General features: G+C 47.5%; 1 protein-coding gene across 2 annotated transcripts in view; it reads left to right on the top strand.

The window, feature by feature from the left end:
* GALNT15 (polypeptide N-acetylgalactosaminyltransferase 15) overlaps positions 1-12693 on the top strand; it is a 44020-nt gene that overhangs the window by 4787 nt on the left and 26540 nt on the right. The window lies entirely within an intron of this gene.

Raw genomic sequence — 12693 nt, 5'->3', positions numbered from 1 at the left:
TGGGCATCTCGTCACATGGCGCTGGGGGAGCTAGACGCAGCCCAGAGATACTCGGGGGGCAGGGGGGAAGCAGCGAGAGACTCAGTGAATGCTACCGATGGAGGGGGTCCTTCCAGGGACCACGCTGAGCGATAAAGATGCAGAAAGAGGTCTGTAGCACATCGTGAGGGAAACGTGTGAACTCTATGCGCACAGACAGCCCATGCTTTACAAGAACAAATGAAAATCAATGGGATGGCTGTGCTGTGGGGAGGGGAGGTCCTGGGGGCAGGGGCAGGGACAAAAGTGAATGATACCTAGATGATACACGATGGAGCCACAGGCTGAGCAATAGGATTGACTCAGCCCTTCAAAGCTGCTGTCAAGAGGTGGGGGCAGGGAGAAACAGCCTTGCCCGTTCAGCCTTGGGTGACATCAGCAGCTTCCACAGCCCTCCCAGGCGCAGCTCTCTTTTGATCATCCTGGCTTCCAGCGCAGGGCAACTGATGCCCAGGATCAAAGAGGCTCCCGACTGGGAAAGAGCTTTGTAATCTCTGTGTCCAGGCAGGCAGTGGCTCTCAGACTTGAGTATGCGTCAGAACACCTAGAGCGCTTGTTAAAATACAGATTCCTGGCCTCCACCCCTGCAGTTTCCGACTCAGTAGGTCCAGGGTGGGGCCCAAGAATTTGATTTCTACAAGTTCCTGGGTGACGCTGATACTGCTGATCTGAGGACACTTTTTACGCCTAACAGGTTGGACAGAACGAGCTTCTCAAACTTTAACACGCAGGCAAATTGCCTGGGCATCTCATTAAAATGCAGAGTCTGACTTAGCAGGCCAGGGGTGCACTCCAAGATGCCACATTTCTATCATGCTCCCAGTTGGAACCAGCCCTGCTGGTCCACAGACCACACTTTTGAGCAGCTACATCGCTGGTTCCTAAAACTATGTGCATATGAGATGCCCCCATATTGCTTGTTAAAAACGGAGATTTTCACACCCCATTGCTAGAGCTCTCCATAGTGCTGAGTTGAAGCCCTGTGATCTGGATTTTTAAAAGCTGATGCTAGACAGTTTGGGGACTCAATGGTATAGACAGTAACTGGAGAGATAGTAGAGTTCTGGAAGGTTCCATGGAGAAGGTAGTACTGGAATTGGAAAATAGAGAACAGAGGCAGAGAGGAACACAGTTCCCTTCATGATCTGGAGTTTCGTACAAACATAAACGTCAGCTCAGCTATACCTGGCTTTGTGCTACCTGCTTGTATCAACTTATAAATTGCATTTATGGTTTGACCCATGTTTCTCCGGTTTATATACCCACGACTGTGACTAAATCATACAGCCATAGAACAGTGGACCCAGGGTTGAATTCTGGCCCACCTCTTACTGTGTGACCTTGTGCAATCACTCAATCTCTCTGAGCCTGTTTCCTCAACTGTACAATAGAGATGATAATAACACCCTCGCATAAGGTTGTAGATCAAATGAGACAAAATGTGTGATGATTTTCCTCCCAGTGTTCAAGTCCAAACCAAAGATGCCTTTGTCATATTCTGGAATATAGGGTCTAGAAGTGAGTTGGAAAGATGGAGGAAAGCTGGAGCAGGCAGCTGTGGACATCGCATTATTGTCTTTTCTCTGATCGAAGAATTACTTTCTGCTCCTGTGGGCTGCTAAATCATCACACACTTGGCAGCACTGTGGAATTATCTGGAAAGTCTTAGAAACTACTCATACCCAGGTCCCACTTCCAGGAATTCTGATTTCCTTGCTCTAGGGTGAGGCCTGGGCATCCCCAGGTGGTTTTGCTGTGCAGCCACAGCTGAGAGGATCTGGCTGGGCGGTGGCATTTCACAGCCAGTGGGGAGAGAAAGGAAGCACTGTCTTCTTCTTTGTTCCCTCCCTCCTGCCCCGAGGCCACTTTGCTGGCAACTTTGTTGTCCTGGAGAAGGTGGTGTTGCAATCCACAGGTCAGGTCGGTTCCGCCAGGCACTGAGCCACCCCAGAATGACTCCCTGCCCGCTCTGTTGGCTGGGATAGCCTGGGCTGCAAGAGAGAGGAGACAGCTGCGGGGGCATCAATAAACCTGAGCGGGTGGGCACACCCCTGAGCGGGGGTTGAGGGTGAGCGGGAACAGGGACAGGCTGGGGCAGAGGTAGTGCAGGAGCTCAGCTCATCCCCTCCCCAAGAAGGAGGGAAAACCAGCCAACGTGGTCAGTAGGAGTGCTGGTCCAGGGGGACCTGGCCGGCCATGTCACAAAGGGAACCCACAAGCACTAAGCTTTCAGCCCTCGAGTCCAGTGTAGCCATGGCCGTGGGCAGAGCCTCCTAGGATCTCCACTCTGGATCCGTCCGCCTCAGTGGGGTTGTGGTATAGACAGGGCCGAGAGCAAATATGCCCATGGCAGCCAGTGCAGTAGGGTTTTGCTTTGTGCTTCGCTCTAGCCCTGGGGATTAGATTAGAGGTGGTCAACCTATGTCTTATCTTTTTTAATTACTAGGGAAAACAGGTATTATTTACCCCAGTACCACTCAAAGTATGGTCCTCAGATCTGCAGCATCAGAAATGCAGAATGTCAGGCCCCACTCACACCTACTGGATGAAAATCTCTGTTTTTTAGCAAGCCCCCTTGATGATTTATATTCATGTTAAAGTTTAAGAAACACTGATGAGGCCATTGGTTCACAGCCCTGCCTACACGTTGGGATCAGCTGGAGAGTTCTGCAAATCATGGCGCCCGGCCTCCACCCCAGACCAACCAATGACATAGAATTCACAGGCTCACTCTCTAAGTGATTCTAATGTGCAGGCAGGCTGAGTACTACTGATCAGGCCCTTTCAAGTGAAAAGGAACAGAGACGCTCATGTTACGGCAGGTGGCGGGGTTACTGTGAGTCTGCACAGGAAGTAAGAACAGGAACCATCCAGGGAAGATGCAGGAGGTGCAGGAGGTGCAGGAGGTGCAGGAGGAGGACAGGAAGGAGGCCCACAAGCCACAGTACTCCAGCAGCTGGTCTCCCCAGCACCTGCTCACGTCGCCCTCATAGCAACTGACCTGTTAATGTCTTGCCACTAACAACCACTGTCCTCCTCTCAAGCTGTGGTCAGGGACCACCAGCATCAGCATCGCCTGGGAGCTTGCTCACTAGAGATGCAGAATCTTAGGCCCCACCCCAGACATCCTGGTTCTGAACCTGCATTCATGGAGATGCTGGGTTATGTGGGTGCACATTCACGTCTGAGAAGCGCTGGCCTACCTCTTGGCTTCTACTGCCTCATCTTCAGCTTACTGCCCACTCTATAACCTGCTACTAACACTGACCCTCTTTGCATGTCTGAATATCAAACTCCGAGGATCTGGAAGGTTCACCTGGCCACTATCTGGAAGACGTTATCCCTGTTAGGGGGATCTATTACACCCAGATGCTTCATAGGCTCTGGTCAGTGTCGAGACCAGTGACTTCCAGTTGGTGCCCATCTTTAGTCCAGAGCAAGGGAGTCAGGATCACAGCAAAGCCCAGGATGCCCGGAGCTCCTCAGAGAGAGTCTATGAGACTTAGAGGACCTGCACAAAGAGAAGGGGACTGTGTGCACCTCGTGTGACTTGTCCCCACTGTGGGGAATGACAGGCTGGCAGCATGAGCCTCAACTGCAGGCTCCAGCCCTTCCCACGCCTCTCTCCCCTCCGTAAGCTTCATTGTCCATCCCTCTAAGGGATCATCCCCAGGCTGTGTCCCAGCCCTTCCACCCTGAGGCCTGGCCTGGAAATTCATCTTCCCAAGATGAACCCCACCAGTTAGAGACCAGATGGGCTGAACATTGGGATTTTCACAGGATGTAAGAAATTGCCTCTACGGTATTACTCTCCTGTTTATTTAGAGAACCAGCCTATACACTTCTTGAGAGCAAGAACAGTGTCTGCTTTCATTCATTGAACAAATATTTATTTAGCAACTATTAAAGGTGAGAAGGTGAGCAAGACCCAGCCCCAACTGCAAGGAGCTTTGGGTGCACTGAGAGACGCAGACAGGCCACCAGGCTGGTACATGGGTGGGCTCAGGGCTGACATTTGGAAGCTCACCTGAGTGAGGGGACTCTGCTGATTTGGTAGGAGTTGGGGGTCAGCAACCCCAAAACAGCTTTAGAAAAACCGGCAGAAACTCTTCTCCTCTGGCCTGGCGAGAGGAGGGTGGGAGCGTGTTTGCGCCACAGCCAGGCCATCTGGCGCAGTGCTGTGACTCATTCTCCTCAGAATCGTCATCCAAATGCAAGTTCCGAGTTCACAGGGGATCCTGGAGCTGCAGGAAGAGGGCGAGCATGTGCACGTAAACGCACCTGGGCTTTCTGATCTTGGAGCGGGAACAGACAAAGCCAACATCTACTGAGCAGCTCTCTTGGGCCAGGATGGTCCCCCTTTAACCCAGACAGCACGCCTGCACCAAGTCATCAGCACCCGGTGTTGGCTGATTAGGGGATGTAAATAGCAGAGCCAGGATTCAAAGCCAAGTTGATTCGGTTCCAAAGCCCTTGGTCTTTCCTTCCCCTCCTGCAGCTCAGAAGACAGACAAACGAGGTCTGGGTCTCTGGACACTTGTGTGATGTATGTGAACAGAGATGGTACAATACTCACCCTATAGGGCTGAAGGACAAAGAAAGTAACCCCATTTTTTCATAAGAAAACCAACATTTCTTCATGGATCCTTTTCCCGAGAACCTGGCCACATCGGGGCTCTGCTTTACAAGGTCCAGAAGCCATTTCTGTGTCCCGCCTCGTCGATCCCTCAGCACAGACAGGGCAGGAGGAACGCGCGTCTCCACGACAGACAGACTCTGAGGGCACAGAGGCTGAGGGACAGCCTAGGGCCCCGGCATGGCGTGCTGACCTTTTCCACGTTTGTTTGTTTACCTGCCCGACTCCCTCGAAGGATCTGAAGATACATCGTCAAACAGAGTGTTGCTAGCGCTATAATATTCAGTCAAGGTAAAGGGAGATAGACTTTGGAATACCTTTCCTGCAGTTCCTGGTACTCGTCAAGCCCCTTCCCACCGCCGGGCCTGATCGGAGGCTGTGCCATCTGCGAGGAGCACCGTTCCCCGCCCATGCTCCTCCTCTCCTCTGCGCGCTACCCACCCTTCAGGTCTCGGCTTTCGTCTCACGGCCCTCACTGTCTCCTTGGAGCGCTTGCTACAGCTGTCGAATAATTATTTAGTTATCTGTTTAATAGGATATAAGCTCTATGACGCCAGAGACTAGCTTGGTTTGGGTTCCCCCACAGCCGACCTGAGATGAGGACTGGTTTCGCAGGTGGGGCCCCGGAGCGCTGATGGGGCCTGGGATCAACAGAAGGCAGCCTCCGGAAGGTGTGTTTTCCTGGCGGTTACCACTGTGCGCAGCTAGAGCTCAGCCCTGCGGGGGATCCGGGAGACGGTGGGGGACATGCACCTCAGCGTACCCCCCCTCCTTCGGGTGGAGGTTGCTGGATATCAACCCGCCAACTGTTTTGAGTCACCGGCTGAGGGCAGTGCACAGGAGTGGGTGGGGGGTTAATTCTCCAGCTCTTCAGGTCAGCGATGCTCAGGGAGAGCATGTCCCACAGTCAGAGCAAGCCCTCCAACAACTGGAAGTCAGGCTGTCCTGTATTATAATGACGTGACCCAAGGGGCTACCGGCAGAGGCACCGCAGATTCTGCTTCAAGGATCTTGTCTATTTAATTCATTTTCAATCCTCACACATAGTAGATTTTCAGTAAATATCTGTTAAATGACTGGATGGAAAGATGGAAGGTCAAGATCAAAGAGAAAATTGGAATGAAGATGGACAATCCACAGAACCCTCTCAATGACTAAATATCCTATTTCTTTACTCTGAGCTTCTGGGCAGCCAAATTGAATAAAGAAACACAATAGATATCATGATTCTTATTGCTCACAAGGAGGAAACACGCCAGGTTCTCGGAGGAGGAAAAGTTTTTCCTGGCACTTGTATCTGACAGGAATTTCCCTCCCAAGCTGCTTAATGGGGATGTAAGTGACAGAGTGGACAACATCCTCAACAGGTTCCCTGTGTAATAGAAGCAGGTTCACAAAACTGATTCTTGTACTATTCTCTGATGAAAGCTGAGAGCATGGTGCCCAGCATGACTCCACATAAGTGAATTTCCAAGGTGCCCAAGACAGTGGGATCTAAGTACGGTGCTGTCTGAGGACCTTAATGAATCAGTGTGGATGGTCCAAAACATGTGACAGAACCGATCTGATGGATTGCACATTCTTCAAATAATCCTCCATCATTGTCACTTTGATCTAGACACTTGAACCCAAGCCTTATGACTCTGAATCCAGAACATTGTGTTAGCACTTAGTCCAAGATGGCAATATATATATTTGTTAAGAGCAATATGTTTAAAGTCAGACCGACCATCAGCTATTTGCTGTGTAACTTTAAGCAAGTCACTTAAGCTCTCTGGGCTGTAATTTCCTCATCTTTAAAGTGGGAATGTGTATCCATTATCTAGTGCTGCATACACACCACCTCAAAATTTAGTGGCTTAAAAAAAGAGATAAATTGGGGGCTGGCCCCATGGCCAAGTGGTTAAGTTCGTGCGCTCTGCTGCAGGCAGCCCAGTGTTTCGCTGGTTCATATCCTAGGCGCGGACATGACACTGCTCATCAAGCCATGCTGAGGGAGCGCCCCACATGCCACAACTAGAAGGACCCACAACGAAGAATATACAACTATGTACCGGGGGCTTTGGGGAGAAAAAGAAAAAAAAAAGAGAGATAAATTGGACTTCATGAAAATGGAAAAGTTTTGTGCTTCAAGAAAATGAAAAGATAACCAGAAGTGGGAGAAAATATTTGCAAATCATATATCTGATAAGGGATTTGTACCAGAATACATAAGGAACCCCTGCAACCCAACAATAAAAAGACATCCAATTTTTAAAAAATTGGCAAAGGATTTTAATAGACATTTCTCCAAAGAATACATTAAAAATGGCCAAAAAGCACATGAAAAGATGCTCAAGTCAGTAGGGAAATGCAAAGCAAAACCACAATGAGACAGCATTTCACCTCCACTAGAATGGCTAAAATAAAAGACAGACAACAACAAGTGCTGACAAGGATGTGAAGAAGTTAGAACCCTCACACATTGCTAGCAGGATTGTAAAATGGTGCAGCTGCTTTGGAAAACAGTTTGGCAGCTTCTCAAATGTTAAACATAGAGTTACCATAAGACTCAGCAATGCCAGTCCTAGGTATATACTCAAGAGAATTGAAAACATGTTCACACAAAAACTTATGCATGAATGTTCATAGCAGCATTACTCATAGTAGCCAAAATGGAAACACTCAAACTGATGGATGGATAAATAACATGTGGTATATTCAAACAACGGAATATTATTTGGCAGTAAAAAGGAGTGAAGTACTGACACATGCTACAACATGATGAACCTTGAAAACACTAGGCTAAGTGAAAGAAGCCATTCACAAAAGGCCACATATTGTATGATTCCATTTATACAAAGTGTCTAGAGTAGGCAGATCTATAGAGACAGGAAGTAGGTTAGTGTTTGCCAGGTGCTGGGGTGGTTGCCTGGGGAATGGGGAGTAAGTGCTAATGGGTAGTGGGTTTCTTTAGAGGGTGATGAAAATGTTCTGAAATTAGATAGTGGTGATGGATGCACAACCTTGTGAATATAGTAGAAACCACTGAATTGTACACATTTATATAAGGGCCGATTTCGTGATATATAAAATATATCTCTATAATCTTTAGCTAGTCCTCTAAAGTAACTCTACTTGTTATCCTCATTTTACAGATGAAGAAATCGAGGACTAGAGAGGTATCCAGGCACATGGTGGCTTGCAAGAAATAATAATAATTAACATTTATTGAACTCTTACTACAAACAAGGCACTGGGCTAAGTACTTTATATGTATTAACTCATTTGATCCTCCAACTACATCATTTTACAGATGAGAAACCGAGGTTAAGTAAATAGCATACTCAAAAAGGGCTTATTGGAATCAAAAAGATAGCAAAAATAAGAATCAGTTACTCTAGGGGCTGGCCCCACAGCCAAGTGGTTAAGTTCACGCGCTCCGTTTCGGCAGCCCAGGGTTTGGCTTGTTCGGATCCTGGGCACAGACGTGGCACCGCTCATCAGGCTACTTTGAGGCGGTGTTCCACGTGCCACAACTAGAAGGACCCACAACTAAAATATACAACCATGTACTGGGGGGATTTGGGGAGAAAAAGCAGGAAAAAAAAGAAGAAGATTGGCAACAATTGTTAGCTCAGGTGCCCATCTTAAAAAAAAAAAAAGGAATCAACTACTCTAGATGTAATGGGTCTGTGGATCTGGAAATTGCTGAAAAGAAGGATGATTATCAGAGAGCTTATGTCACTTGGCCAGGTCAGATGAGGGCAGATCCAGAATTTGAACTCAATGCCAAGGCTTGATCTCTTTCCACTTGACATACAGGCTCTTCCTAAGATGCCCTAAACTGACACAGTTTTTGAGCAAGGTGGATGGAGTTGCATTTTGGCTGCTCTTGGGGCATCGCACGTCACACCCTCCTTCTCCACTCCACGCTATGACCTGGGCCACGGGTGTAGAGAGGGCTCCGTTTGCCCATCCTCATAAGGCTCGGTGCTGCCCACAGGCTGTCAAAGCCCATCCTGGGCTGACCCCCATGGACTCCTGTAAGTCCATGTATATGTTTGGTACACCTGCTTTCCACTGGTGTCTGGAGGCTCACAGTCTGCACCATCCACAGGCCCCTCCTCCTGGTCATTCTACCCACCAGAAACAATTAATCCCTGGCTCCTCTGAAAAACCTCTAACAGGCCTGAGACACAGGCCTTGCCAAACTTCTGTTTATAATATTTAGGGCTGCACTCCAGAGCCATGTCAAATGTATTGGGCCTTCTCATAACCCACAGGATTCACTCAGAGCCCACAATTGTGGCCTTGGAACACTGGATTATTTCCGTGGTTAGTTTCAGTTCTTGTCTCCCATCAGTTTTGCAGTTGCCTGAAGAGATGCCCCAAAGCTGTCTGTTTATGTCTTGAAGGCTGTGTGAGCTTCTTCCCGTGGAGTGGGCGAAGGGTCCTTTCTGAGCTGAGGCCGGCACATCCACCTCCACAGCTCGGGAAGGCATCTCGCTCAGCCTTGTAGCAGCTTTCAAAAACCCACTTAGCCTTTCAAAAGCCCCGGCAACCTATTGGGTTTATCCAGGCACACTCCTTGCCCATTCTTCGGTTTGCCACCCTCTCTCTGTGAAGAGAGAGCACGGTTCTCTCTCCACAAAGCCTGGAAAATCCTGGAGCAAGACAGCCGGACAGAGAGGAGGGGAGTCTTGTGAAATTCTCTTTGAAACCCTTTCTTCTCTGGATTTTCCTCTTCCCTTCCCCTTCTCCTACCTGAAGAGGGCCCCAAAGAGTTCAGAACACAGAATTTCAAGGCTGGAGGAACCTTAGAGATCCATCTTGTAGTAATGGTACATCTTCTAATAATGGCAGCAAACGCATGTATGGTGCTTGCTCCATGCTGGCCACCATCCTGTCGATGCACGTAATCCATAACCAATCTATAAATCGGAATTGGGGTGAGTTTATTCTGAGCTAAAATGTGAGGACCATATAGCCTGGGAGAGTCCTTCCACAAAGAAACAGAGCATTCCAAAGAAGTGAGGGTGTACGGGGTGGTTATATACCCTCAAAGAGGATATTTCACGTATGATTGAAATATCCCTTTTACAGTAGTCACAAGATTGCCCTGTCAGCACAGCGATTGAGGGACACAGCAGGTAGTAGGTCTGCTGTCTTGGTGGGTGCAGCAGGAAGCAAGTCTGTTGTCTTGAGCTGGGTGGTCACAGGTGAGCACAGTAATAAATTCCTACTCTAGGGAAAGATGCTTATCCTTAAGGAAATGTCAATGTGGGGAGAAACTTGCACCTTTATCTTAAGGGTCTTTGTTTTTGCCATAGGAAATGTTTAAAGCAGATATATAATGCATGCTCAATGGCCATGTCAGGCCCTTTTGGAAAAACAAAGTCAGGCTGAATTAGGTTTACACCAAGTGGCTTCCTCGTATACTCCAACATATCCTATTGCTTGCCATTTCTATTCGTCAATCCTTAGTGCTGTAAGAAGTGCGTCATCTTCACAGCAGCCCTACAAAGTACTACACTCTGAGGAGACCAAGCCTCCAAGAAGCTAAGCGCCTTGCCCAGGGTCATTTACACAGCTAGGAAGTAGGGGGCTCCAGTGCCCACAGCCTGAATCATCAGGCTAGACCACTGCTCTGCAGAGAATGTTCCACAAGGCCAAAGAGAGGAAGTCGGTTGCCCTGGGTCACCAGCTATTAGGCAGAACAGGAAGCTCTCCTATCTCCTGCCTTTGAGCAATGTGCAAAGAGTGTGGGCTTAAAGAGCTAGAGTTTCAATAAGAATCTCTTTCATTACGGATCCCTACTATGGTCCAGGGACTGTGCTAAGTGCTGGTCCCTTACGAAAGCTTTGAAGTGGGTGCTGTTGGCGTTCCCAGTATGCAGATAAGGAAAACCGAACTTCCGAAAGTGGTTCAGGAGGCGTCTTATGCTGTACTGTAGGGTGGTTGTTTAAAGATAGCTATATTTTACAAAGATGATACACAGGCTCATTACATCTTATCTTTTTCCAAGATAGCTATAAAATAGCCACTGTCCATTGAGTGCCTATAATTATTCTCAGATTCTCCCAACAGGCCCAAAAGGTGAATATTGTTATCTTTATTTTCCAGGTGAGGAAACTGAGGCTTTTAAATATTGAGTATAGTACCCTAGGAGACTTGGGAAGTGGCAGGGTGAAGAGTTAAGTCTGAATATGTCCAATTCCAAAGTCTAAGCTCTTTTGGCCATCTACTACAAGGACAGACACGCACACATGCGCATGCACATGCACGCCCCCCACACTGTGTTGTTTATGGTCCTTATATTCTAAGAATTGGGGTAGAGAAAGGGGCCAGACCTTCGGGAAGGCATGGCGCTCTTCTGCCTTGAGGGGACAGATTTTGGTCCCTATAGAAGTGTACCCATGGGAGTTCCATATGCACCCCTCTCTGTCCCCAAATTCCTCTCCTATCCGAGAGAACAGTCAGCCCCCCAGCAGTTGCCCAAGTAATATTTTAGGGTTTTTTTGTACACACTGAATTCACTGAGGCAAGATTTCTTTTCATAACTGTCTGAGGCCCCAGTCCCAGGATCTCTGAATTTGCCTACACCCACAACCGCAAAGGAAATGGAGAGAACTCAAGAAAATTTTGAATCTGTTTGTGAGCCGGTCTAGAGCAATTCTGAGGGCAGAGTGGAAATTCTCAAAGTCTGGTGGGTGAATTGTTGGAGGAAAGGTCCACCAGGGCATGGGGAGAGAGGAGGGGGAGCGAAGCGAGGGGGAGGATGGAGGAGTTAAAGAACTCAGCAAAGGCTGCGGCATGCACTGGGGCACTCAGTTATCTTCCTAAAACCTTATGGGGAACTGGTTCCACTTTAGACATGTTATTTGAACAGCCCTGAAATCAGACTTAAGGATGCTTCTAAGGATACTGTCATCCATTTAGAGACTTCTGTCTGAAGTCCATAGGAATTTCCTTTAAGAATTAGTGCTAGATGTAAAAACTGGTGAAATCCAAATAAAGTCTGTATTTGAATTGATCGTATTGAACTATGTCAAATTCCTGGTTTTTATCACTGTGCATGGTTATGTAAGATATTTTCACTGGGGGAAGCTGGGCGAAGATAACACAGGAACTCTCTGTACTATTTTTGCAACTTCTTGTGAGTCTTAAACTATTTCAAAAAAAGAAATAAATCATTTTTTAAAAAGTACTAGAAAGAGCATCGCTTTCCCTAAAAAATCTGGTATGCAACGTCTCTGATGGTGACAGTTCTGCTGCAGAATAAATCTCCCGTTTTACTTTGGCTACCAGAAAGCTCAGAGTCAAATTTAAAATTTATTCTAGAAATACCAAGGCCCTTATGGCCTATGTGTTTATGGTCTTTTTTCAAAGGTTGACTTTCTACACTTACTTAGATTTCCCTTCTCCTGACTTTTCATCCTTATTTTTCTTTCACCATGATTTTATTGTACACATTTCTTGTGAGTGACTTCAAATCCTTTATGGGAAGAAATAATGTATAAATACATAGACTAGTAAAAATAATTGGCACAGCTAGTTTATGGGATGGTCAACTTTTTTAAAAAAATTATCTAGGAATTCTGTTTTACTGTTATCTTAAAGCACTTACCTAGTATCAGCTCCCCCTCCCCCATAGGATTTTGCACTGAGAGTCTTGTGCAGGTTTCCGAAGCATTGAGAGTTTCAGCCTTGGTTAGGACTCTGTCAGGCAGAGGGACACTCCGCTAATGAGCAGCACAGGCTGATGCCATGTCAGATGGCCTTTCCGTTGTCACCCTGCCTGCAGTTCCACCATCACAGATGTGGATGTGTTGGAAGTCTGGGATCCTCCAGACAACCCCTATTCAGATGCAAATACTCCTCTGAGGATGGACACAGTTTTGACAGCTACAACCTAGAAAGAAGTGCTTTGGAAACGCATTTTAGGAAAGTGACTTTGTGGACAATTATGAGCCACATGCTGCTCGATGTATTGGGCTGTTGTTATAATTCCTTCCACTGTGGGTTTAACTCTCAAC

Source organism: Equus caballus, chromosome 16, assembly GCF_041296265.1.
Source record: "Equus caballus isolate H_3958 breed thoroughbred chromosome 16, TB-T2T, whole genome shotgun sequence".
Lineage (NCBI taxonomy): Eukaryota > Metazoa > Chordata > Mammalia > Perissodactyla > Equidae > Equus > Equus caballus.
This window is presented reverse-complemented; position numbering and strand designations above follow the sequence as displayed.